The sequence below is a fragment of the Centrocercus urophasianus genome, unplaced genomic scaffold (assembly GCF_019232065.1).
Source record: "Centrocercus urophasianus isolate 14NV4802_14NV808 unplaced genomic scaffold, USGS_Curo_1.0 seq_32, whole genome shotgun sequence".
NCBI classification, from domain to species: Eukaryota; Metazoa; Chordata; class Aves; order Galliformes; family Phasianidae; genus Centrocercus; species Centrocercus urophasianus.
The window spans coordinates 7,874,305-7,899,724 of record NW_024884889.1 but is presented as its reverse complement, the minus strand read 5'-3'; the positions used below and the strand labels follow the sequence as shown (position 1 = coordinate 7,899,724).

The 25,420-nt window shown below is 38.6% G+C and overlaps 1 long non-coding RNA gene across 1 annotated transcript; it reads left to right on the top strand.

Moving 5' to 3' along the window:
• Positions 1–2,192: 2,192 nt before the first annotated feature.
• Positions 2,193–24,360, top strand: LOC122166238. The gene is made up of 4 exons (XR_006170740.1): positions 2,193–2,330; positions 20,034–20,172; positions 23,488–23,645; positions 24,277–24,360. It is a non-coding gene; the product is annotated as an uncharacterized LOC122166238 (long non-coding RNA).
• The last annotated feature ends 1,060 nt before the right edge of the window (positions 24,361–25,420 follow it).

The window sequence follows — 25,420 nt, the reverse complement described above, 5'->3', positions numbered from 1 at the left end:
ATTGATGTAACAGTAGTTTTTCAATGTGAAAAACAAAATTAAAAAATTCTTTATCTTCAGTTATGCTTTAGAAATTTTAGCGATGGCCTGCTCTCAAAGGCACCTGATCCTTCAAACATTTAGATGAAGAATTTGTTTGAGTACAGTTGATTGTATTGGACAAGGTGAAAAAAGGGAGGAGAGAGGGGAAAAAATAAGTAGTAGCCAAATAAACGACAGGTAGCAGAACATATAGAAAAACCCAGGGAATTAAGTGATGTGACAAAGAAACTTCTGATTGTGTTCTGCAGGCATCCCCTGGCTTTACAGTATAGTGGGATCAATGATAGGTGATGCAACACCAAGGAGCCAGAAAGCAGAAGATAGAGGTGATGTGGAACTGTTCATCTGAGGAACTGAACAGAAAAGGGGAAAGAAAGGGGAAGGCGTTTGGAGATGGTGAAATTTGCCTGAAAGAGGGTGAAATCACTGACAGGGTTGCCTCTGAGTTTCTCTACTTCTTATGCATAGAGATAGCATACAAACAGATGGTAGCATACGGAGTGTTTCCAGAGCTCCTTTGCATAACTAAATTAAAGGTGCAAGGAGAAGAGGAATTTCTGTACAAGAGTTCATATTCATTACTGTTTGCACAGATGACAAGCTATAACATTGATTCAAGCTTCAAGACTTCTAAATGTCTTGACTTTTCTAAAAATGCATGTATACTGCTGTCATGTTTCTGATAAATGACCATAGTCTATGCTATCAATGATGAATGTCAGCATTGATGTCTATGGTATCCATTTTTGTAATGTTTTTAATAATTTATCTCAATCCTTCGTGTTCTTAATTGCTTTTTTTTTTCTTCCAGTGGGCAATCAACACCAATCTTTGCATAGAATAAGGAAAATTTTATGTAACAACATTGTATTTTCATCATTCTTTTCCATCTCATGCTGTGAATAATCCAAGACATGGCTTATAAGATATTACCAAAGTGGGAGCTGAGTGGCTGATGGTGGCGTGCAGATCACTTTTCAAATAAGAGTGATTAATTCAGCTGTTAAAATGTTGTTAAAATCTGCTTAAATTAACTATTTCAAGGTGTTATCATATGTATAATAATAGTCCAATACCTTTCAACAATCAATTAATTCCAAAGAAGAATCTAACAGGAAAATATAAGGTTGTGTTATGCTTAGAACCTACAAAAGGAAGCTCGATAGGGAGATCTTTCAAAGCTGGTCTAAAACAAGGAATTATCTCTTCCGCCTTCAAAGTTGTGGAGCTTAATTCCTAAAGCTTAAAGGCAGGAAATGCTAAGCTTAGAGTGAGCACAGGTTTCTACCTGCCCTGCAGGCAGAGAGGTCTATAGCCCTCAGCTAAAAATCAGCTGATACTTCTGCTTTAATATAGCAGAGGCACCCTTACTTTTGTGAGCGTATCTGCTGTGAGGGGAATAGCAAAACTAATAGCAAATGACTTTAGATCTGTTGTTTGAACTGCAGCATTTGGTGATATATTCTAACGTGTGAGCAACTGGGACAGTGTTTATGCTGAGTTTCACGATCATTTTATATCCCTCGTTTTTCTCTATGTGGATCAGAATTTCTCCTTGTCTAAAAGAAAGTTAGGTTAAAGTTGTCTGTGTTGATAAAGATTCAAATTAAGCCAGCAAAATTCTGGTGCCACAAGAGCAGATGACACTGGGAAGCAGTGTGAAACCAAGGCGAAGTCTAACTGTTTTCTGAGAGCAATATGAACACCCAGGAGGTAGGATCGGGGAGCAGCTTCATCTATCTTGCAACAGTGCAATATATTACCGAGACAAACATTGGGAAGTGGAAGACTGTTAAAAAGAAGACTAGGGATAAGAATTGCTTTGACAGCAAGGCAATCCTATTGGAAGTTGGGAAAGGTATCTTATGTGACTCTAAGAAATACTCAACTCATTCTATGTAATGCATAAATAGAACCAGGTAAATGATGATAAGATTTATGTAAAGTATTCTTGTGTTTGTCTTTTGCCTTTTCAATTTAGAGTTAACTGGCTGCTGTTCCAGACCTTGGAAGGTGGTCCTTTGTGATTTCCAGATCTGAGGAGACCTGCAAGTTTTGAGAGTGTCTGGGAGCCTGCCTGAGTCCAATGCAATTTCAGAATTCCATCTATCTTCAAAACAGGATATAGAAAGGCCTGGAGGTAGAGATGTGCTGCAGTAGCTGAAGGTGTGAACGGAACCACCCACGCTGACTCCATGTCTAAAGGATGATTCCTTATAACTAGACAAGTCTCAATTGCCCTGATTTTTCCAACAAGGTCAGCAAGTCTTTGCACAGTGGCATGTCTGGTAAGTGGCAATAATTTTTTTTTCTCTTTTTTTCACACTTGTTAAACAACAGCGCTTATGATATTGTTGAGTCCCAGATGATACAAAAGCAAGCTGAGAGAAGCATTCACTGAGATTTTGCTACTGCTAGGAAAAAGCATATATGTGTAGCTACATGTAACGGGAGCAAAATGTCCCCCAAACAGCTGTAGAAGAAATACTCTCAAGTGACACTTAATAACAAGAAAGAATTTTGTTTCCATGTGAGGCAAATCAATTAAAGGGGAAAAACTTTTTTCTGAATTACTACACATTTTTTAATAGAACAAGAACTGTGACAAGAAGGCTTCAGAAACAGCAACAAACTGTGTAAACTTCTGGCAACTTAAAATGTAAAAAGATCCATTTATATCACTCAGTATCATGCTCGGTCTATCGCTGTCCTCCCTAAAGGCAAAAAGAGAAATTATTAAGATAGCTTTTACCTGTTCACCTACAGAGAATTTTCTATTAATTCAAATATAAAAAGTGCTTCTTACTTTTCTTCAGTTGCCAGATAACCTTTTGCCCTCCCACTCCCCCCGTTACACTACTTTGATGTGATGTATCTATACATATTTTAAAGAATTTCTTCACATTGTTTTCAAATTTAAAATCAGGCACACTGATTTGGAGCATCTGTCTGAAATCAGGGAGATGAATTTTGGTCTTTCTAACTCTACTGGTACACAGGAAAGCTATTTGGTGCCGGTCCAGTTTCAGTGGTCTGTGTGCAATCATGCAAATGGCTGCAAAACAGTAAGTTTTGCAAATATCTGCTAATGTGCCACCGTATGCCACTTGTGACAAAACGTTCTTGATTACTCCATAACGTTAAGATTTGTAAGACAAGGGCCAAGGCACAAATGCAGCAAGTCTCAGAAAGACAATGCTAATGATCACCAGTGTCCCATGTCCTGCACCATTATGGTATTAGACTCGCACCTGAATTTAGCCTATGCTGCCTCACTCCACAGCGAGGAATGTGGAAAAGTAGACTAAAATTCAACCAGTGAATGCCACGGACCAACCACAGGGAAATAATTCATTTCTGACTCCGATTAGGTCGTTACCAGTCCTCTTGGATATGTGGTTTGGGTAAATCCCTTAGCATGTAACTTCTTTGGTACAAGTAGCTAACCAGGAAAGCTTCTATGAAGAATAAGAGCTCTTATTTCAAACAAGTCTTTTATCCATTTATAAAATACCTTCTATAAGCCTATTGGTCGTCTACATTTCAAAATTATAGATTTTTTTTTTTTTTTTAAAGCTTTCATTACTCTATTTGGAATCCTCTTCCTGAACTTTTAGGGATGCGTTTACAGTTGATTTATTACTATACGATCTTGTGCAGATAGTATTAGTTTTGTAATCTGTATTGCAATTCTTTGCAGTTATTGCAGCTAAAGTTCTCTTTATCTTCAATAAAACTATTTGACCAGAACAGTACACAATTAGGTCTTTCCATTCCTCTCACGACAAATGTCTTTCCTCACACATTTGTGAATTCGTTGGCTCATTCGTAGCTTTGGATGGAAATGATCATCCTCAAATAGGCAGACAAACGTACCTCCTTTTTCTTGTTTTGTTTTGTTTTTTAATCTGTGTAATCAACTTCTTCCACAAGTAGAGGTATCTGCTCTTTCTACCCTTGTATAACAATCTCATTTTATCAGTCTAACCAATATGGTAATATTCTCTGCTAATTTCATCTGCATTGTTCCTTACGATCTTTGAATAACTTATTAAACAGGATGTTTGCTTGATAAAACATCTAGCAACCACTCCTTATATCATGGCCTCCCAGGCAATTATCTGTTGATACCTCTAGCCTTAGAGCTTTCAGAAAAGTATTAGCACCTGCCTTCTTCACCTTTAGCAAATCTTTTCTGTGTGTAAACTGTATCAAATTCTTGATTTTAATCCCTGATAAATAATGTTCTACTGTCTAACAAATCAGGTATGTGGAATAGGAGAGAATAGATTGATCTGTTGCAATCTACTGTTGATAAAGCCACATTGTAATTTATACTGCTTTCCTTTTCTCTCTCTGTGCCTTAGTTCTTCATTCAGAATCTGTCCAAAGACTTAGTTTTGACGAAGTCAGTTAATATGTCATTATTTGTACCCATTCTTTTGAATGTAGTACCCGCATTTACTGATTTCAGTTCATGAGATACCACAAATAGAATAGTTACTACTTATAATATTAAATATGAATATACTATATAATATAGCATTATGTATTATAATATAGCAGGACATGCAGTCTTGCTTGATTATTCCATACTTCTATTCCATACATCATTCCACACATCTATGACTATTCCATACATCCCATTTTAACAGGGAGATTATTCAGCCCTTCTTATATTTGCTTTAGGAGGTATTCAGAATATTAACATTTATTTCTCTCTGAGGTATCATAATTTCTGATGTTCTGTCTTTATTTTCATTCTTTACTCCACTAATGTCCTCATCATTAACTTTATAGAAAATTGAGGCAAAATATGCATTTAATATGCGGGTTGATATTAATCTCTACACTATCTTTGCAGTGCTGCATCTTTTTTCTTTCAGATGCTTCTTTATTTTAAACGTTTGTAAAGAATTGTTGTTAAGTGTAAAGTCTAGCTGAAGAAATCTCTCAGCCATTTTTCTTCTTTCTGCAGTCTTTGACTTGTGAGAAACGGCGCTCTTTGTTCTTAGATTTGCATGAGTACAAAAGGAGCCGATTTAGTGAAGAAATGCCATAAGCTTTTTTTTCTAGTAGCTTTTTCTCTGGCGTGCAGTGCAAACTAAAAATAGTATCTGGCCTTTTGATTTAAATTCCTAAATTTTTATGTTTTAAAAGCTTTGTGTTCCCGAATTCATGCTGTATGGTTTCTTTAATTTCTTCTAAAATCCCGAATGTTAGTCATGGGCAGACCTGTTGTGTGTCTTGCAGTTTGATAAAGAATGATTCAGCTCATGATCATCCATCTCATAATTGTTTTCTATTGCTGCAGAGAGTAGCTACAGGGCAGGTAAGACTGCACTGGGCAAGGCTGAGAAAAAGCTCTTTTTAGGGCTTTTTTGGAGCCAGCAACAGCTCTGTTCTTGTGCTGGAGGGCTGGCAGCTTGTGGGCGGGCTGCTAAGCTAGCGGGGACTGCAGGGTGTGTAAGCATTGTCCTTCTTTGCTCAGGAGACCAGCTCTCTTGGCAGTCTCTGAGACCATAGGCTTAAACATAGTATCTACAAGACAGCGGGCTTGCTCCAAAAAGCTATGACTATTCAAACATATGGCCTGCCCAGAACTGTGGATGTTCAGGTCTCTGGCTGCAAGGAGTGCCTGAGCCTGCTGCTGCCAGAGGGAGGGTGGCAGACAGGCTGGGATTCTACCCGTGTAAGGTATAAGCTGGTGGATGAGCTGCTCTGCCTGGTGGTGGAGCTCAAGGAGGAGGTGGAGAGGCTAAGGGCCATCAGGGAATGTGAGCAGGAGGTTGACTGGTGGAGTGACTCGCTGGCGTGCCAGAGGGAAGGGTGCCAGGGAGATACCCCCAGAAAAGTGTGGGCCCCCTGCCCTGTCACAGTCAGACAGACCTGACAGATGAAGAGGATTGAGAGTCCCAGCTCAGCATCACAGGTGCAACCCCTGCCTGCTTGCTTCCTCAGGTCCCACTGAAGAACATGTTTGAGATGCTGAAAATTGAAGGGGGGATGAGTAGGGAGGTGAGGGGGATCTGTCTAGGAGGGAGCCTAGGGTGAAGCAATCATCCCCACACCTTGCGACTGCTTCGATCAGGAAATACAGGAGGGTAATTGTGGTGGGCAATTCCCTTCTCAGGAGAACGGAGGGTCCCATTTGCAAACCCGACCTGTAGGGAGGTGTGCTGCCTCCCTAGGGCCTGCGTCAGGGACATCACTAGAAAAACTCCTGGGTCTGGATTGCTCCTCTGATTACCACCTGTGATTGATAGTTTGGGTAGGCAGTGATTAAACTGCTCAGGGAAGCCTGCAAGCTATCAAAAAGGATTTCAGGTGTTTAAGGTGAATGGCTTAAGGATTGGGTGCACAAGTGGTATTTTTCTCTCTCTGTTCTGAGGTGGTGAGGGATATGGAGTGGTCTAGGAAAATGCAGGCTTTGAATATGTGGCTGAAAAAGTTGCTGCAGATACAGGAACTTTGGGTTCTTTGATCATGGGGCAGTTTACTTGGTGCCTGGACTGATGGCTGTATATGGGTCTTGTTTGTCTCCATGGGGAGAACAGACCCTGGCCCAGCAGCTGGCAGGGCTCATTGAGAGAGCTTTAAACTAGGTATGAAGGGGGATGGGGATAAAATGACGCTTTTTAGGGTGGAACAAGTAGTTCAGAATTTTCTAGATTTGATGGGGGAAGAGGGTGGTGGTCAGCGGGACAGAAAAGAGCCTGGGGATGTTCCCATTGTAGCAGATGGCGGGGATAGGCCTCTGAACTGCTCTGTAGGGTCTTCTGGGGACTCTTCAGAAGAGGTAACGTTGCTGACCCCCCGCCTGAAACCTTCAGGAATTAGTGGAGGAAAACTTGAGAATTCTTTCAGAGGTTTGAGGGAGGGACCCTCCAGAAAGGTAGTGTGTCAGAAAGCCCAGATGAAACGCCTTTATACTAATGCATGCAGCATGGGAAATAAGCAGGGGGAGTTGGAAACAGTGATGTACCTGGAAAATTATGATCTGGTTGCTATCACAGAAATGTGGTGGGAATCCCACTGATTGGGATTCATCTGGAATACTCTGATTGAAGGCTACAGGCTCTTCAGAAGGGATAGACAGGGTAGGAAGGGAGGGGGCATTGCCTTCTATGTATGGAAGTGGATAGATTGCAAAGAGCTATATTTGAGTAACAGCCATGACCAGGCTGAGTGCTTATGGGTGAAAATCAGATATCAGTTTGTGTTTGTGAAAGGTGTGAAAATGATGCTCACAAAGTTTTACAGATTACTAAATTATGCATTTGAAATTTAAATAAAACTTGACATGTTCTGTGCTGCATTTGTAAATGATACGTATTTCCTTATTTGTCCTGACTCTTGGTTTTCATATTCCATTTCTATTCCACCTTATATGAGAGTTGTAAAAAATTTTTCTACAAAGTATATGAATAAATTTCAAGATAGGAATCAATGAAAACAGAACCTTATTTTAAAGCTTTCTTTAAAAATAATAATGAATAAGAAATAGAACATCTAGGTGAAATTTTCAAAAGTGTTGTATGACTGCTCATTCAAAATAACATTAGCTGTTAGCTATTGTTATGTTAATTATTAGCTTTACCTATTAACACTGAGATGTTTACCAATGTGATAGATTTATTCTGAAATTGCTTACATGTTTTAGCAAATTTCATCTATTGTGATATGACAGTTGAATTGCTCTGCTACAAAAAGGAGTCAAAGACTAAAAGCTATCCACGGTAGACATAATTCATCCAAAAGTACTTGTAAATTTTGAAAGCTTCACATGCTAGTATTATAGCAGATGAAATAATTTAACATGGCCAGCAGACTTGCAGAAAACTTGGTTTTTAGAGTTCACTAATAACAAATGTTTTGATCAGGAGTAGTCAGAGACCCAGTGCTAACGAGGGCACTGTCTGCTGCAGTTCCTTGTTCATTGTTGTTAGAACCAAGGTTATGTGCGGATGTGCACATGGCTCATAGCTGGAATAACTGTATTAAGTTTGCAGATGACACCAAATTGGGAATGAATATTGATTTGCCAGAGAGGAGAAAGGCCCTGCAGAGCGACCTGATTAGACTGGATCGATGGGCCGAATAAAACTGTAGGAATTTCAGTAGGGCCAAGTGTCGAGTCCTGCGTTTTGGCCAGAATAACCCCAGGAAACCCTACAAGCTTGAAGAGGAGTGGCTGGAAAACTGCCTGGTAGAAAGGGACCTTGGTGTACTGATGGACAGTGGGCTGAATATGAGCCAGCAGCATGCCCAGGTGGCCAAGAAGGCCAGTGGCATCCTGGCTTGGATCAGGAATGGAGTGGTGAGCAGGACCAGGGAAGTCATCCTGCCCTGTACTCGGCACTGGTGAGGCCTCTAAACACTACTGTGTTTAGTTCTGGGCACCTGAGTACAGAAAGGACATGGAGGTGCTGGAGCAGGTCCAGAGAAGGGCAACAAGGCTGGTGAAGGGCTTGGAGAATATGGCCTATGGGTTGAGATTGAAGGAACTGAAGCTGTTCAGTCTGGGGAAGAGGAGGCTGAGGGGAGACATTATTGCTCTCTTCAAATACCTGAAAGGTATATCCACAGCGAGAGTGGAGTTGGTCTCTTCTCACTGGTGACAGAATGAGGGGAAATGGTCTCAAGTTGTGTCAGGGTAAGTTTAGGTTGGATATCAGGAAAACCTTTTTTACAGAAAGGGTTGTTAAGCACTGGAATGGGCTCCCCAGGGTGGTGGTTGAGTCCCCATCCCTGGATGTGTTTAAGAACCGTTTGGATGTGGTGCTCAGGGACATGATTTAGTGGAGGGCTGTTAGAGTTAGCATAGTATGGTCAGGTTGTGGTTGGACTTGATGATCTTTAAGGTCTTTTTCAACCTGAGCAATTCTATGATTCTGTGATTCTGTGATCCTGCACACTGGTCAAAACAGCCCCGTGCATTGCTATGGATTTGGGAAAAGTGGCTGGAAAGCCATGTTGTAGAGAAGGATCTCAGGGTGTTAGCTGACAGCTGGCTGAACATGAGCCATCAGTGTACCCAGGTGTCTGAGAAGGCCAATGGCATCCTGGCTTATATCAGAAATAGTGTTACTAGCAGGAGCAGGGGGTGATCATCCCTCTGGACTCAGCCAAGTGAGGCCATACCTCGAGCACCATGTTCAGTTTTGGGACCCACACTACAAGAAAGACACTGAGGCCCTGGAACGTGTTCAGAGAAGGCCAGTGGGGCTGTGAAGGGTCTGGATCACACATTTTATGAGTAGCAGATGAAGGAACTGGGATCGTTTAGCCTGGAGAAGAGAAGGCTCAGCGGAGACCTTATTGTTCTCTGCACCTACCTGAAAGGAGGTTGTAGTGAGATGGGGGGTCGGCCTCTTTTCCCAGGTAACAGTGATAGACGAGATGTGACAGCCTCAGGTTGCACCAGGAGATGTTTGGATAGGATATTAAGAAAAAATTATTCTCCAAAATTGCAGTGAGGCATTGGCACAGGCTGCCCAGGGGAGTGGTGAAGTCAGTGTTCTTGGAGACATTCAAGCAACATGTAGATGTGGCACTGAGGGATGTGGCTGGTGGGCATGGTGGGGGTGGCTGGACTCAGTGATCTTAGAGTCTTTTCCATCCTCACTGAATTTATGATTGTATGTGTCTTTTGCAGTCAGTTATAATTTGTGCTGATGTAAATACTGTAAATGTTTCAAGCTATTTAATGAATTTGTTTCAAACAAGCCACCTCCATCTTTTCTTCTATTCTTGCTCTCCAGGTAGCTTGAAAATCCCAGATGTTTGCAGAACACAAGTCCTGAGTTTTCATGTGCTGAGGGAAAGAACATGTGTTTACTTGAAGTTGCACAGAAGCTGTTTGATATGCCTATAGGCTTGTGCAGCAAGGAGAATATGCAAGAATCCTGCAACACATCTGACCAACTGCAGATTAACACAGCTTGGATTTTAAGTATTTTGGTTCAGTGATGAGATCAATATTTTATTAATTCAAATCAAATCTGAGTATCGAATTCAAACAAGTGGTAGCCTTCTGGCTGTATGTCCGGAGCCCCCACTGTGTCAGTCTGCCTGAATAAATTGTTCTGTGAGAATTATTCAGTGAGCTGTCTTTGCAGTGCACAGAAATATTCAAAACTTTCCTGCACTTGACTGATGCAAGACAGCCTGACTTTCTGGCTTCACATGCTGCTGCTCCACAGTGTGATGCAGTTAGACAGAGATAGCTCTGAAGTTAGTGTAGGCCCATATTGCAGCGCTTGTGTATTTTGGAGGCAGCAGACCAACTCCAGAGAAGGATTTGTGAAGCCTTTGAAGCGGTAGTTTTGTAATTTACTGCTGGATCCTGCAGGAGTATGTGACAACCTCAAAATAACTTTTGCAGTGCTGGGATCGGCTTGCTTTTTTGGTTCAGCTGGAGATTCTCCAGATGGTCTACTACCTCTATGGCAACTGGGAACTGTACTTGGAAAATATTCAGCAAACTGCAGATTGTTGTTGCTTTTTTTCTGCCAAAAAAGTTAAGATCTGTTGAAGCTCTGACAGCTGTACCTTGTCATGGAGAAAATCCTCTGAAGAAAAAAACATTGACCATTAATCTTGCTATTAGATTACTCTCTGATGACTAGTTACATCTTGTACATAAGTTTTTACCACCCAGATAACGCTGTCATTATTTTCCTGAGCAACCACTGGAAGGGAATTAATTGATCTCTGTGAATCAGCCCTGAAGCTTCATACATATACGAGTATATATGTGAACATATGTATGCATTTTTACATTTAGTGAAAAAATCACCATAGGATGTTATTTGAATCCAAGGGGGGTTTGTTTAAATAATGGAGTCACTGAAGAACATTTTGAAAATAAGACTGGTCCTGAAACTACCTGTAAAATGCTTGACAGCAAATGGCTGATTGACTATGATAAAAAAATACACCCTGCAAAAAGCAGCATTTGTATTTCAGTGTTGCTGTTGACATTCACGTATTCACATGGTGTCTGAGAGCAAAATATCTGAATAACATTTGGATTTATAACTATTAAATATTGCCTATTTCTGTAAAGGCTTATTGGGAAGTTTTCTTTTGATGGAGTAGCTTCATGGCATACAGATTAACTTGACTGATTTATCTGCAGCTATAAAATTAAACGAATTTCATGCTTCATACTGAGAACAACTGAATTGGTACTATCTTCTCTCTTCTTTGAAGTGCTCTGGGTCATGCAGAAGTACTTGCATGTCTGTGAAGTGAATGCTAGAAATATGAGCAAAAACATTCACTCCAGGTCATTTTATCTGACTGTCAAGTGTGTAAGAATGGGGTAATGAAACACCATTGCAATTACTGCTGGATAAGGGAAAAGTGTTGTAGGAAATTAGTCACGTGAGCCCTATATAATATATTTGAGGGCTAGATCTAGCAAGGCTCTTAACCATCATTATTTGAAAGATGATTTTTTCATTATACTTCACTCTTCTAAACATTTGCTTTTGGCTCTGCAGTTCTGCCCTTCTCTCATGCCAGGTTTGATTCCTGCCAGATACTTCTGGTAGCCAACTGACTTCGGTAAAACAGGAGAAAGCAATCCTTCTTTATTGGAATTAGTTTTTTGCTAGATTAGTGCTTGTAATTCTATTATGGGGAAAGCCAACAAATGCCAGGGCTGGTGCAAGACTGATTCCAGCTCGCAGTTGTGGTACAGGGGAAGGAAACAGTGAGATCAGTGCTTACTGGAGAGAGTGATCTTCTGGGTTGTAGTATCACCCAGTCCTGTGGTTTCTTTGGTAAGTGAGAGAATGAGAAACAGACTCCTCAAAGTTCTCCCAGTAGTCTGAGAACAGCTGACTACTGAAAGTGTCTGGCAACAGCCTAGTTCCTCCAAAGTCAGGGAAAAAATATAAAAGATTTAGAACAGATATTTTGGTTAGTCCTCACTCCTCATCTCTAGAGGCGTTGAACTGTTGCCATCTCAGGGTGCCAGTAAAACAAAAGAATTTGAGAAATACTCCTATGGAATAACTTTCCCAGCAACTGTGTGCTAAGTCCCTATTCTGACACTACAGATGAAGCAGTTTCAGTTGAGTTCAGTCTTTAAAATTGTGTGTAATATGGCGGGGTGCAATTAGGTCTGTTAACTTTGATGTAGACGGTAAACCCCAGGAGGAAAAGTCAATGATAATACCTAGTATTAAGATATATTGGTAAACAGATAATTCTGTAATTGAAATTCCTCTTCGTGATACCAGTACTGTCTATGTGATAGAATATAATAACCTCATACTTTTGACCCAAACGGTCAATTTTAAGGGAGGCTTATGAGTTCACCCCAAGAGGGGAATAAACTGATAATGGAATCGTATTTCTTCCACATTACAGTGATCATTTCAAAGCAGGAAGAAAAACTCTGTTCCTGTGAACGCAGTTTCAACCAAACAGTGAGAAGTGATGGCCTTTTTTTGCAGTTCAGAGCACCATTCCAGACAATACTTTATCTATCTAATTTTTTTTTTCTAGCTGCTTGGCATTCGAATGTCATGGATTTCTTGTTGCTTTTTTCTCTGTGGCTGTCTTGTCAGTCTCCTGTGTCTCCTATCTTAAGAGGTCCCTGAGAGCGCTCCTTTGTTTCAAGACTGCTTATTAAGAAAGTTATCATCAGATTTATTGTCATCTGCAGACAGAAAGCGAAACTGGCAGGAGCTTTTCAGTCACTTTCACTGGCAGCTTAGGCACGTATGAATGGCACGTAAAGAAAGTAGGGATCCCAAGTCTTCAGCAGCCTGCATGAAGACGCTAAGTAAATTTCAATACAGTTCTCCTGACAGCAGAAATCTGTTTGTCATTTCAAGTTCCTGGTGGAAAATGGTCAATTTCTCAGATCTTATTAGTGCTGTGAAAAAGAGGAGGAGGATATTTCTTAGAGTGTCATGTAGATTGGGTATTTTTAGCCACCAGTAACGTTGGATAGTGTTCAAGAATGGCTGATGTTCTGTCTCAACCGTCATTTCAGTGTTGTGGTCAGCCTCCCTCTTGTGAAGAGTCTTTTCCTCCATGTCCAATTTACTTCATATTCCTTGTCCTCTCTAACACAGAATTTGAGTTGGGTGACATCCATGTCTTCATGTGTATAGAAAAGGCAAACTGAGTGACTAATTAATAAGCGTAATGCCACACGTAGAATAAATGCATTTCCTGTGATACAACAACATTGATCTCTCTCATACGTATACCACTGAAATGATTACACTCTGGAAAAAAATAACTTGATCTCTGCAATTTATTGCTTGCTCCACACACTGGGATGAAAATTTTGAAGAGAATTTCTCCTGACTGCTTTGGGAATTTAAAAACAGGAAAACATGATTGGGGCTGAATTGAATAGCTTGGATGCATAAGAATGCCCTTGCTAGTAAACTTACTGTTAATTACTAAGCAATATCTTCTGAATAGCATCATGACGGTTTTAGGGAATATCCTGCATAAATTGATTAGAGTATGTTTAACCAGAATGATAATTTAGTATAGTCTTCCCTTCTCACCTTCTCCCCTTCTCCCCTTTTTCTCTTTTCCCCTTCCCTTCATCCTTATTTCATCAAATGCTTCTTGTTTTCGTGCTCTGAAATATATTTTATTATGTTTACCAAATTTTTTTGTTGCTTGTGAAGGAAATTCTTGTCTTGCTGGAAATCAGAGCCATTGAGCTTAGTTGAGATGTTCTCAGCAGTACAAGGGTTTGGATATTTAACTGTTAACCCTTACCCTCTCTTTAATAAATAATTAGTACACGTCACGGTTTGCTTAACGAACTTGAGATTAATCTGCTTTTCAAAACCTCAGTACAGGATATCTGCATGATGAGCAAGAGAGGGAAGAAACACTTTACGTGAAAGGAAGGTAATGATCCGAATTTCCTCTAGGTGGCAGTGAGTCCTAATTTCTTCACATGTTCTGCAAAAAGTCTTTCTGACAGTCTGAATTTTGTTTAACTGTAAATCCAATTTGGATACATCTTGAAATCCTAAAAGCACTGTATTGCAGTAGGATATACATGGTTGCAAATCAGTTTAGTCCTGGACATACGGATAAATACGACACGCAGTCTGTGTACTGCGAATTGTCAGGCCCTGCTGCATGCTTTCAGGGACCAGAGGATGTGCAGCCTGCCCAGCTTGTTTGCAGTGGCTGTTGTCCACCCATACAAACAAGCTGAAGGCATGTGTTGCATATGTGTGGTAAGTCTGGGTATACAATTTGGTGAACTGCATGTTTGTGTGAATACTACTCAGATAAAACCTTCTGGTAGAGTACAAGAACCTGCATAGAAACACCTGGAGCCAGCAGGCTTCTTTGGGCCAGATCCATTCTCTCCTTTCAGATCATGAAGTGAAGTGGAGTTATTATTAGTTATTATCACGAATAACATCAGTGGCTCTGCATAGATCTCCCTTTCTCCAGAGACAAATATCTCCAATTTTCTTTACATTTTTGCGTATTTTGCATGCTAATTGTGGCTGCACACAAGAACAAATTTCAGCATGTTCACACAGCTGTTTGGGCTTGCTGGAATGGTGGTGGAGTAAAGCAAACAAAAGCAATAACAGTCATTATTTGAGATACAGATGCCACAGAGCAAGATATCAAAGAAAGAGGAACCAACACACTCCTCCCAGAAATAGGAAAGACAGGTGAGCTGAGGAATGCAGCCCTTTTGTTTGAACTCTGGTGTGCCAGGAGAAGGAAGCAAAAGGGGGGAACCCGCATAGACTCAGATTGCATCCACGCTCCAGGAAGCACAACTGAGACGGGGAGAGAGTTTTGATCAGTTTTGTCTCTTGAGCAGCCTGAGAGTTGAATGTAGTAGTAGAAATGGTTTGTGGATTGTTTCAAGCAATGTAAAAGGTGAAACGAGTAAACAATTTTAAACCGACTGAAAAGTATATGGTATGTTTGGTGGAGATTTCTGATAGAATACATTTTGGCATTAAAACTTAAGTCTGAATGAAACTCCTTTAGAAAACGTTGTGGTGAAAGACTTAGCAGCTTGATGGAAGTGAATGGGTAAGTCTCATAGATTGAGATAACACAACTGGGATTTTGCATTAACATCATACAGTTATAAATCATACAGTTATGTGTTTAAAAGTATGTACTGGGAATAAATGCATCGTGTATAATATTTCACTGTCTTCTGCTCTCAGTCCAGCACTGTCACACTACATCACAAATCTGAGTGTAGGTAGATTCTGACAGTCCTGCTCAAGAAGCAGTTCACCATTATTTAGTGAACTACCCTGATTTTTGCACTATGTAGTAATGGAGATATAGGAGATGGTGCAGAATTCTGTTACCAAAGATGATGAAGGAAACTGAAACCTTTACTGAACCTTTCTTTTATTCAAGCCACTGTTTCACTGAAGCTTTATTATGAAAAGAGTTTTTCTGTCTTTAAGGTGATTGCCATATTCAAGACATATCCTAATTTCATATTCACACTGATTTCAGAACGTTGTCTCTGGTGAGGTGGAAATTTCCTATAACTGAGCAAACATTATTAAAGATGTATTCTAAATTCTGTCTTCTCTAAATGTAAAATTTATAAACTAAGTTCTCTGAAATTAGCAATGGAAAAATATGTTGCTGTCTCCTTTACCCTTTTCCTCACGCGTACATGAAGAAAAATGAGAAGAATATGCAGATACTGGACTATCAATTTGATATGTGTACAGAGGCAATAGTTTCAGAAAAAAACTGAGGTCTGTGTTCCATTATAAATCTACTGTGATTTTCAAATATTCTGCATTTTGCTATCAAGGGCAGCATATTGGTACAGATATGAATCCTTAATCAATTTTATAAATTCAGCAAGAAGTCTCTATAAAGCCATTTTGATTAGTATTAGATGACTTTCCAGCATTGAGAGTAGGTTATATTTGTGCCTCAAACTAGAAAGTATAATTCTAGTTTCCTGCATGGAAGTTTTTCAGAAGAGGAACGAGAATGGCTTTGTGAACTTCCCAGGGAAGATCTCAACAAGCTGCTAGCAAATATTTCTGAGAAAGAGTCTTGCAATTGGCCTTCGTGGAGCTCTGCTACAGGCCAAAGCCATAGTTTCCTCATGGAAATCTGGTTTAGAAGTCTAATGTCACCTAACTAATTTACTCAAAATATTGTATGCTCATAAATTTGGACCTTCCTTATGCTTTCTTGTAAATACATAAATGATAACAGTTCTTTGTGGGTGTTATTATCTTGTTATATGCTTTCTCAAAGATGGGTGAACTGATGTAAAATGAAGAAAAATCACCCGTACATTTAGGCTGAGGCTTGCGAGGAGGATTTACATAAGAGCCCTCTAAGAAATCACTTTCTTCTCAAAGCAATTGTCAGCCAAAGTTGTAGAAATGCTTCTTGATTCTCCTTTAAGTTGTCTGTGCTCATCTCCACGGTTATTTTGATCTTCTCTTGTATCTTTCATACCATCAGCAGGTAGGTAGTAGTGAGAAATGAAGATACTGGAATGCTGCTTGAAGTGTTTTCTATAAAACGTATTGTCTTCAAAATATGCTGTTTCAAGGGTATTGGTTGATTATGATGACATGTATTTCTGAATTTTCAGGTTCTTTTAATACTTTTAATCAGACAAAAAAGAGGGTGGGAAGAAGAGAAATATTAAGTAAAACCAGAACACCAAAACCTGAATTCTTGTTTAGACTGTGGATTCTGGGATACACTGCAGCAATATTTGAATAGTTTTGTCCCAGACTACCATCAAAATTCTCTCTAATTCATCCACTTCCTTTTTTTTTTGTTTTTGTTTGTTTCCTCTTTTTTTTTCTCTTCTCTTCTTTTTTCTTTTTTCTTTTTTTCTTTTTTCTTTTTTTCCTTTTCCATTGCTCTGTGTTTTTCTTGCCTCATCCCTTCATTGTTGCTCCTTACTGATAAGCAAGGCTTAGCTAGGTACATGAGCAAAATCAATTACTGCTTGTTGCCTCTTTTTTTGATTTGGTACTTCCCAGACTACCAAATGTGAATGGTTATTAAAAAAAAAAGAAACAAAAAACAAAAAACAAAACAGGAGATAATTCTGAATTAGAAAAACTTTAAATCCCTTTGGGTTTTGGTGATGGTCAATGTGGTATTTACATCCAATTTTTTTATTTCCCATCTAGTTGTAAGGAGCTGCATTCAGCATTAATTTAAGGCAAATTCCATTCTTCCTAATTAATTGCAATGCAGCAGAGCTTATGCAGCCAGTTGAAATCATAAGATTTTGACACTTATTTAATCTTAATCATGACTTTAGGTCTTGCCTCTAGTCATGCATGGTCTAGAATGAAATTTATAGCGAGTGTATCCAACTTTTCTACTATTTATTATAAACTACCCATTTTATCCTCTATCATCTTAATCTGAGGAGGCAGTAGATATTTCGTAACATAATAAAAAACAAACGCTGATAATATTCATTCAACTGTATAAGGTCTGTTTTATGTGAGCTTGCAGGTTGCCAGACATTATAGCCCACCCAGACAACCAACAGATTTACATTTGATTATTGCCTTGCTGTACATATCCCACTTTGCATTACAGCTGAGACACAAATAGGTCCCTTTTGGTTTTGTGGAAGAGAACAGCTTTACCACATAAACTAAATCTGTCTTCTTACTAGCAGGTAACAAAGGAGTGGCTCTGCAAAGATTGTGTCAAGTGAACGTTGAGTTTTGATTTCACTGTTTGAATTTCTCAGTAATCTTCATTCAGCAGTGTCTGTGCATGTTAACTTCCTAGCTACCACCCTGGGCATTCAGCTATGCTACATCTTTGCTACAGGCAAAATGAAGCTTTAGTGCAAAATGAGTGCATCTCTTCAGTATGTCCTTCTGTTATGATAAATAGTTTGGTTTGGCAGTTGTGGTATCCAAAAACAGTGCAACTGAAGGCATCTGGTTATTTGTAAAGAAATTTTGCAATGAATAAATTACCAGAAGTAATGTTACTATGGAAAGGAAAATGCAGCTTTTCTATTCTCCTTCAACATTTACATTCTGCTTAATGTTGAAACTGCCATACTAAAATCAGGATGTGAGTCTGTGTGAGACTTTGGGGTAAGATGTAAATCAGGTTAATTAACATTTTCTATATTTACAAAGAATCCAATTGCCAGTGTGAATATACGAAAGCCAAATGCTCTGGAATCTGTCTCTTGTAAATTATTATTGAAAAGGTTTAATGTTTTATACCAGTGATATTTTTTATTATTATTATTTTTATTTTTTATTTTTTGCTAGTTGATCTTTGGTAACTGGACATAAAAGATTTTGGCCTATAACCTTGTGGTGAAGTGGTTTAGATGTATGTCAAGCTTGATTTAAATCATGTCATATCACATGTTTAATTGAAATACACCTAAAGTTTGTGTGTTCATACCTTTTAGGTACATCTAGTACCACAGAAGCTAAGAAACAGGATAAGCTAGCACTTATTTAGTGCAGTGCTGACAAGCTGGACTGAGCATTTAAAAGCTAGTTTAGACATTGTTATATTGAAATAAGATGCCAAAACTTGCTGCAAAGGAAGTAAAGACTTTCTTTCTCTCTTTCTCCTCCTCCTCTTCATAGGCAGCTGCTGCTTTGGTACCCCTGACTCAGTCTTGGCTATTGTTTTGTTCTTGTTTTGCACTGTTTATGGTTCCTTTCCGTCTTTCTCACATCTTGCCTAGTGCATGAGATATGAGAAAGCACAATATTGTGTTTCATAATCATCTGGTAGATGTTTGTCACTGCTGCTGGGATTTCCAGAGCATCTACAAGTGTTGTGTGTCTAACTTTCATTGTACCCATGCTGCCACGCAGACTCCTTTAAAGCCTCCTCCTTGGGTTGATATTTCTCTATCCGTTGTAGTCATCCCACCCTGAATAGCAGTTTCTTGCTGCCAAAGGGTGCAGCACATATCAGACTTCCCCACTGGTATAAATGCTCCCATTCCATCACTTTGCTTCCTGCCTTTGTTCTGCAGTTCCTTAACATTCTGTTGTCATTCTTTGTGCAGTCATGCTCCAGAGCAATTCAATTGAAACAACAACAGGCCACCCACCACATTAAATAGTCTTTCCACGTAGAGGCAAATGCAAGGCTTGGGCCTAGAGGGAGCAGGTGTATTCTTAAAATTGCTTTGGTTTTGAAGAAATTACAATGTAGGACCATAGCCGAAGACATTTCTGAGCATGAAAAGATTGCCTGTGATTGCTGTAGAGAAAATTGTTAGGAATAAGTTAAATACTCTCTCTGCCCCCAGTATGTAGAAGTAGCATATTATCTCAGGAGAAACTTGAGGCTTTTTTTATTTGAATTATGCCAGAAAACCCTAGTCTGACAGGCTTTTTATTAATATTTCTTTTTTTAAAAAAGTAAAATCAGATTACCTAGAGATTTTTCTGCTTGCTAGAGCTAGCTAGAATGATGATAGCACAAACTCGGACCAAGAAACATTGTGATGATGACATGATATATGTCTGAAATGATCTAGTGTTTTCACAAATCACAGGATAAAGGGATAGCTTATCTTCAGATTTTAGCAGTTGCTACTGCAGCATGAATTATGCTGTATAATCTTTACTTCCATTCTGAAAATTGTCTGCAGTAGCATATATTCAATTTAAGGGAAAAGCGCATCAAGTAAATTAGGTTAAAAGAACTCCCAACTGTCTGTATTTTGTGATGCTGATTCAATAGAAAGCAGCCCAAAAAGAATATAGTAATGACAGGACAGAAATATTATATATAAATAAATATGATGCGTAAACTTACTTCCAAATTTGTCTTACCAACTGCCTTAGGATTGATGTCCCAGTGACTGTAAATACAGAATATCTGGCAAAGGCCTGGCAAACAAGAAGTTGATCAGAAAGCAGGTGATGGGAAATCACGTAAAGTTCAACGCATCTTTTTTGAATAACATGTTTTTTTTATTCTCCTGCTTGGTGCAGATGAGATTGATTGCAGTGATGAACACCGTAGGTCTGCCTGCAGGCAGAGGAGCGGGAGCTGAAGGAAGGCCACATCTGGGACTTCTCTGAGGAGCCTGGGGAAAGATCAGGAGAAAGGAAGGAGCAGATGGTGCGTAAGGTAAGCCACAGGATCTGTGATTACCCTGACTAACGCATTCAGAAATTGAAGATGTCTCTGTACAAGGAAAGGTTTCATTTTTTATCCTAGTAAAATATGTGTAGAAGTTAGAGGTTACGGTTACTTAACACGATCCAGACAAAAAGTCTTACATTAACTTTCTTTCTCTTTTCTTTATATTTGGAATTGCAGGGTGGTGAGATTTTGCGGTATAAAACCATGAAGAACTCAATTAAAAATTAAATGAGACTGGAAAATTACAATAAGCTGTTGTTTTCTGATTTAATGACAATAATGAATCAGTGAGGCAGTTTTGACAATAGTCTAGTAAACAGAAGTAATTATTGTATTATTATTCACTCTCATGTTTTGAAGATACTCATTAACTGTAGTTTACATTTTCTATTTAAATTAATGCTTAGGTAGATTTAACCAAATGTATGTTCTGCTTAGAGCTTTTAAATTAAACAAAGAATAAATTTTTGCCTTTAAATTACAGTAAACCAAGATGAATATAAAGATCAATAATTTAATTTTCAGATGTGTTAAAAATGTCTGTGAAATATATGTTCTGGCATCTCCTGCAGTCTGATTTGTATATTTAGGCAATTCCAGAGAAGAAAAGATGACAATGATACTAATTGCCCTATCCGATGACAAGTTGTTTTGCAGATGGTGGCTGCTTTGGAGGTTGTGAAAATAAAATCAAGATCATTTTATATTTGGAGAAAACAGGCTCTTAGGTTTGCAATCAAAACCATTGGCAGAAATTGGTCTGTTTATTTTGTTTAGAAGCAGAGGTGATCTGCAGCAGATTTTACCTTGGAAACAAAAGAAGAGAGTTGTCCCACAGGGGAGAGGCATCAGAAGTCATTGAAGATCAGCACCGTGGGTGCAGGCAGAACTCCCTGATGCATTGATTTTGGCAGCTGGCCACCAGGTCCCTGAGAGCAGCTTTCCAGAGGTTGGATCTCTTGCACAAAGATAGCAGAGTGAAAATTTTCCTTGAATGGAAAATATGATTTATAAATCAGAGGAGAGAAAAAAAAAAAAAAAAAAAAAAAAAAAAAGGCAGGAGCAGATGTAGCAACTGAAAGTATTTTCTTTTAAACTGTGTTCAGGGGCCAGGGTGGGGGAGATGACATCAAATTCTTAATATTTCAAGTTGGCAGCACCCTGTTAAATTGCTTTGTGAGAGCTGTGCTCTGTCTGGTGAATGCATACTCTGCAGTATGTGGTTCCATGCATATAAAATGGTTTATTGAACAAAATAAGCAATTCTTTGCAGTCTTTGACAGACAATTCTACATTTCTCTGCAGTCTCATAAATGACAGCAATGGCCAGTCAAAGTCAAGCCTACCTCTGTGTTTGCAACAACTTATCTCTGTTTTGTGTAGTTTAATCCTAAATACTTCCTCAGTAGTGAACATCTTTCATTTGTTTTGTCATTTGGAATGTTTTGAAATTCTCAGTCTTAATAATGTGATATTTTTCTGCCCCCTCACACCAAAATGATGATTTATTTTCCATTGTGGAGGCATAAATCATATTTTTAAGTGATACTTAACTGTGAAGTTTAGGCTTTCATAGATGTTCAATTTATCTTTCTAATACCTGAAGTTGTTGCTGCTTTCTAGTTGGAATATATCTAATTTTTCAACCCAATAGTTTCAGTTTGCATAGGGAGGAATCGGGCAGTATGTACTATTTAGTGGTTGTACTATTTAGTTTTCAAGAAACAAAATTTGTGGAATTTACTTTGACCATCCACTTTTCTTCTTTTCTACATGTATAAGTGGCAACTGGGACCACACCTAACTTTTTGGAAGCTTTGTTCTCATTTGAGAAATTATTTTGTATCTGCTACAGTGAATTGTTTTAGTTTATCCTTGCTACTGATTTTGTCTTTGATTCACCTGCGCCAAAATGCAAGCAGAGTTCTAAAATTTAAACTAGTCTCATTTTGCATACACAGTCCTTAACAGGATAAGAATTCTGCACTTGGAGACTCACCCAGCATCCCTCATTAGGAATAAGTATACTGAAAATGAAATGTACAGTATCTATGCCTCACTGATAACTAAGCAGTTCTGTGCTCATTATTTTTGAAAGCTGAACAGAGAAGGTATTTTGTTAAAGATAAAAGGTTGATCAAGACTAAGCTAGTCTTTTTAAAGTATTGCATCTAAACAATATATATGTGGTCTGTTGGTAGGTACTTGGATATTTTTGTGTTAATAAAGAAAATTCAAATGTTAAAAATAGGTGCACGAGGCTTACTCTGTGAAAGCTGTTGCATGGTTTCTGTTGGGGCCGACCACCTTCAGCATTTCTGAAAGGAGAAAACCCTTTGAAAGTGTTATTTTATGACTGGTAAATTTCAGAACTCTGCAAAAGGGAAAAGAGAGCATATTCCAAATCTACACAAGATAGCTGAAATTCAGGCAAATTCCCTGCTTTGGAAATGACCTTTTCCCAGAAGCCTCTGGAAAAAAAATACTGAGTTATAGAGAAACTCAGTGTCTGTTCTGACAGAGGAACTGCAGACAAAGCAGTGTGTTTTCTTTGTGCTAGCTATGTAATGATATCCTGAGTTAGCAAGATGCCAGCAGGAGACTGGGTCATTGCTCTCTCTCTTTCTCTTTTTTTAAATGGTGTTAGGAAGAAAAGGCTTAATACTACGAATATTACACAAGTGAGAGAGATGCATTAATTTCAGAGCACTGTTTCTTTACTGGTGAGACCTTAGATTTTTATCGTTTCTATTTGACATCATTTGCATCCTTGTGGCTTAAAATCCAAGTCTAGTTCCCTAATAAAACTATTAATTTATAAATATCTTGAAGTTCTACCGCATGGACAATATTGATTTTGTATTGGCTTTGAGTTGCTAAAATAGGCAGGTTTTTTTATTATTATTTAGTAAATTATATTTAATTATTGCTTGAATCTTATTGCTGTGTTTTAAGCATTTGAAGACTCCTGTGAAGATTTAATCAGACTTGCCTAAGGCAACACAGAATAGTTTTTATAGTTTTTGCTCAAAGAATTCAGCATGAGGAGTAAGTCAGTTTAATTTATTCCTGTAAATAACAGACCAGTTAACTGTTTGAGCAATTAATAACTCTAGGATTTAATGGCCAGATTATTTAGACCTATTTGGGTCACCTTGCTACATAGGCCAGGTATGTAATGGTCTGTCACATCATGGTATCACAGAATTTGACACTTGTCTTCAGTTAACTGTATCTGGGGGAAGTGACAACTTCCAGGGATATCTCAGATGTCCTCAGTGTATTCAAAATTTTTTGCAGAACTGACATATTTGACACAAGACCAATAACAGAACCGTGTTCTTCTTGAACGACAACTGGAGGCCAGCCTAGAAGTCCCAAACAATCTGAAATGGCACTAAATGCCATGTACAGTCCAAGTGTGTCAACCCTACCAGAAAGAGTTGTACAACAAACAGGTTGGTGTTCGTATTGAATCCTTCAGTGGAGTAGTTAGGGTGCATAATTTTTATTCTACTTTGCTTCCCACGTGTCTGTCCTCTCCTGAAATTCAGAGACAGTAGCTGATGCAGTGTGAGGTACTCTGTTTTATGACAGAATAATGAATATGCCCTGTCCAAACAATTCTTTCTCCCTACATTGAGCAGAGAGAGAAAGCGAAGGAAAGCTCATTGCTATATCTCCCTAATCTAATGGTTATTTCTGATAGTAACCTACTATTTTAATACATTTTCTGTAGAAGAACATAGAATTTAACTGAAAGAAAGCTGCAATTAAAGTACTTGGAAAGGAAATACTTTTACTCTTCATTAAAAGAATTTCCTTGGCACTCAGAATACAGAATTTGGTTTACGTATTGGCAAGCAGAACTTGAAAACCAATGGCAGGCCTGGGTAAGGGTTTCTCACCTGAGAGTTCTGCATCAACTGCTGCTTATCAGAGCATTCCTGACGCCAGTGTAGTTTGGTGGCGCCAGTATACAGCTGGAGAATTGTTGATTAATGTAAACCTTACTGATTCATCAGTATTTGAAACAGCACCTCTGAGACTCAGAAACGTGTGTGAACTCTGATGTTCCTGTGCCCACAGATCTCAGATGAATATCTCAATGGAAATTGTTGGGTGTTTATATCCTCAGTATCACTAAGCAGTAAGTAGAGATTGTTGCAGAAGTAAAAACGTGTTATTTCAGTGATAATGAAAGTGGGGAAGGAGGGTGTGGGTTTCTAATAACTTCTCTGTGGTAATAGTGAATACATTACTTTTGTCACTTTTTTTTTTTTTTTTTTTTTTTTTTTTTAAAAAAAATATTTTTTATCCCTTGTCCAATAATTTTCTGAATTAAATTACTCTTTTTTGGACTTTACAGGCAATTTGAATGGGAAAAAAAGTCTCTACTGTGAATCATCTTGTTTTCACTTGATTTTTTTTTTAAAGTGAAGGGTATAACTGCAATTAATGCAAAATAAGGAAAATGCTAACACATCATGTGTCTAATAATTTGCATATCAGATATGTCTGAACTTTGCTGGGTTGTCTGTTTTCTGCTGTTCAAGAGCTGCACAAAACAAACATAATAACCCCTCAGTTAAGCTTCTTTTTAGCCTCATCAGGGAAACGTGAAGATGTTGGAATGCATAAAGGACTTCCTTTGTCTTCTCTTTGTCTTGTTCCATGTGCACTTGTGCACACTCTGTTACCTGTTGCTTCTCACCATCTCTGGAGACTACATCTGATAGAGAGAGTAGCTCAAGCAAAGAAGTATTTATGTTTAATGATTTCTTCTGCTGCTGTTCTTCCAAACTCAAGGCTTTGGTCTCACTAGGCAGTGGGAATACAGTTATCTCCCTAGCAGAAACTCACAAAGCGTTGGCCTGTTTTCAACGTGGACATTACTTCATATTCGTCTCGATTGGAAGAAACAGAACAGAAGGCATCCTACCCCACAGTAATGAGGAACAGACAAATACAGACAGTAAATAACTTCGGTAAGTATTCCCTGAGTCTTCAGTTCCAAAGAAAGAAGGATATTTAAAAAAAAAGAAAAAAAAAGCACTAGTAGAAAATCAGAGTAAACTACAGCGTAAGCAGTTGAAATTATTCTAGTGATTCTTAACAGGAAGGATCTTAAGTATGAAAGAAATTGTGCTGAACTGAAAACATTAATCAGTATCAGAAACAAATCCCTGGTGTTTGCTAGTTTCTACAGTTCCATCAATAATCTTTTACCTGA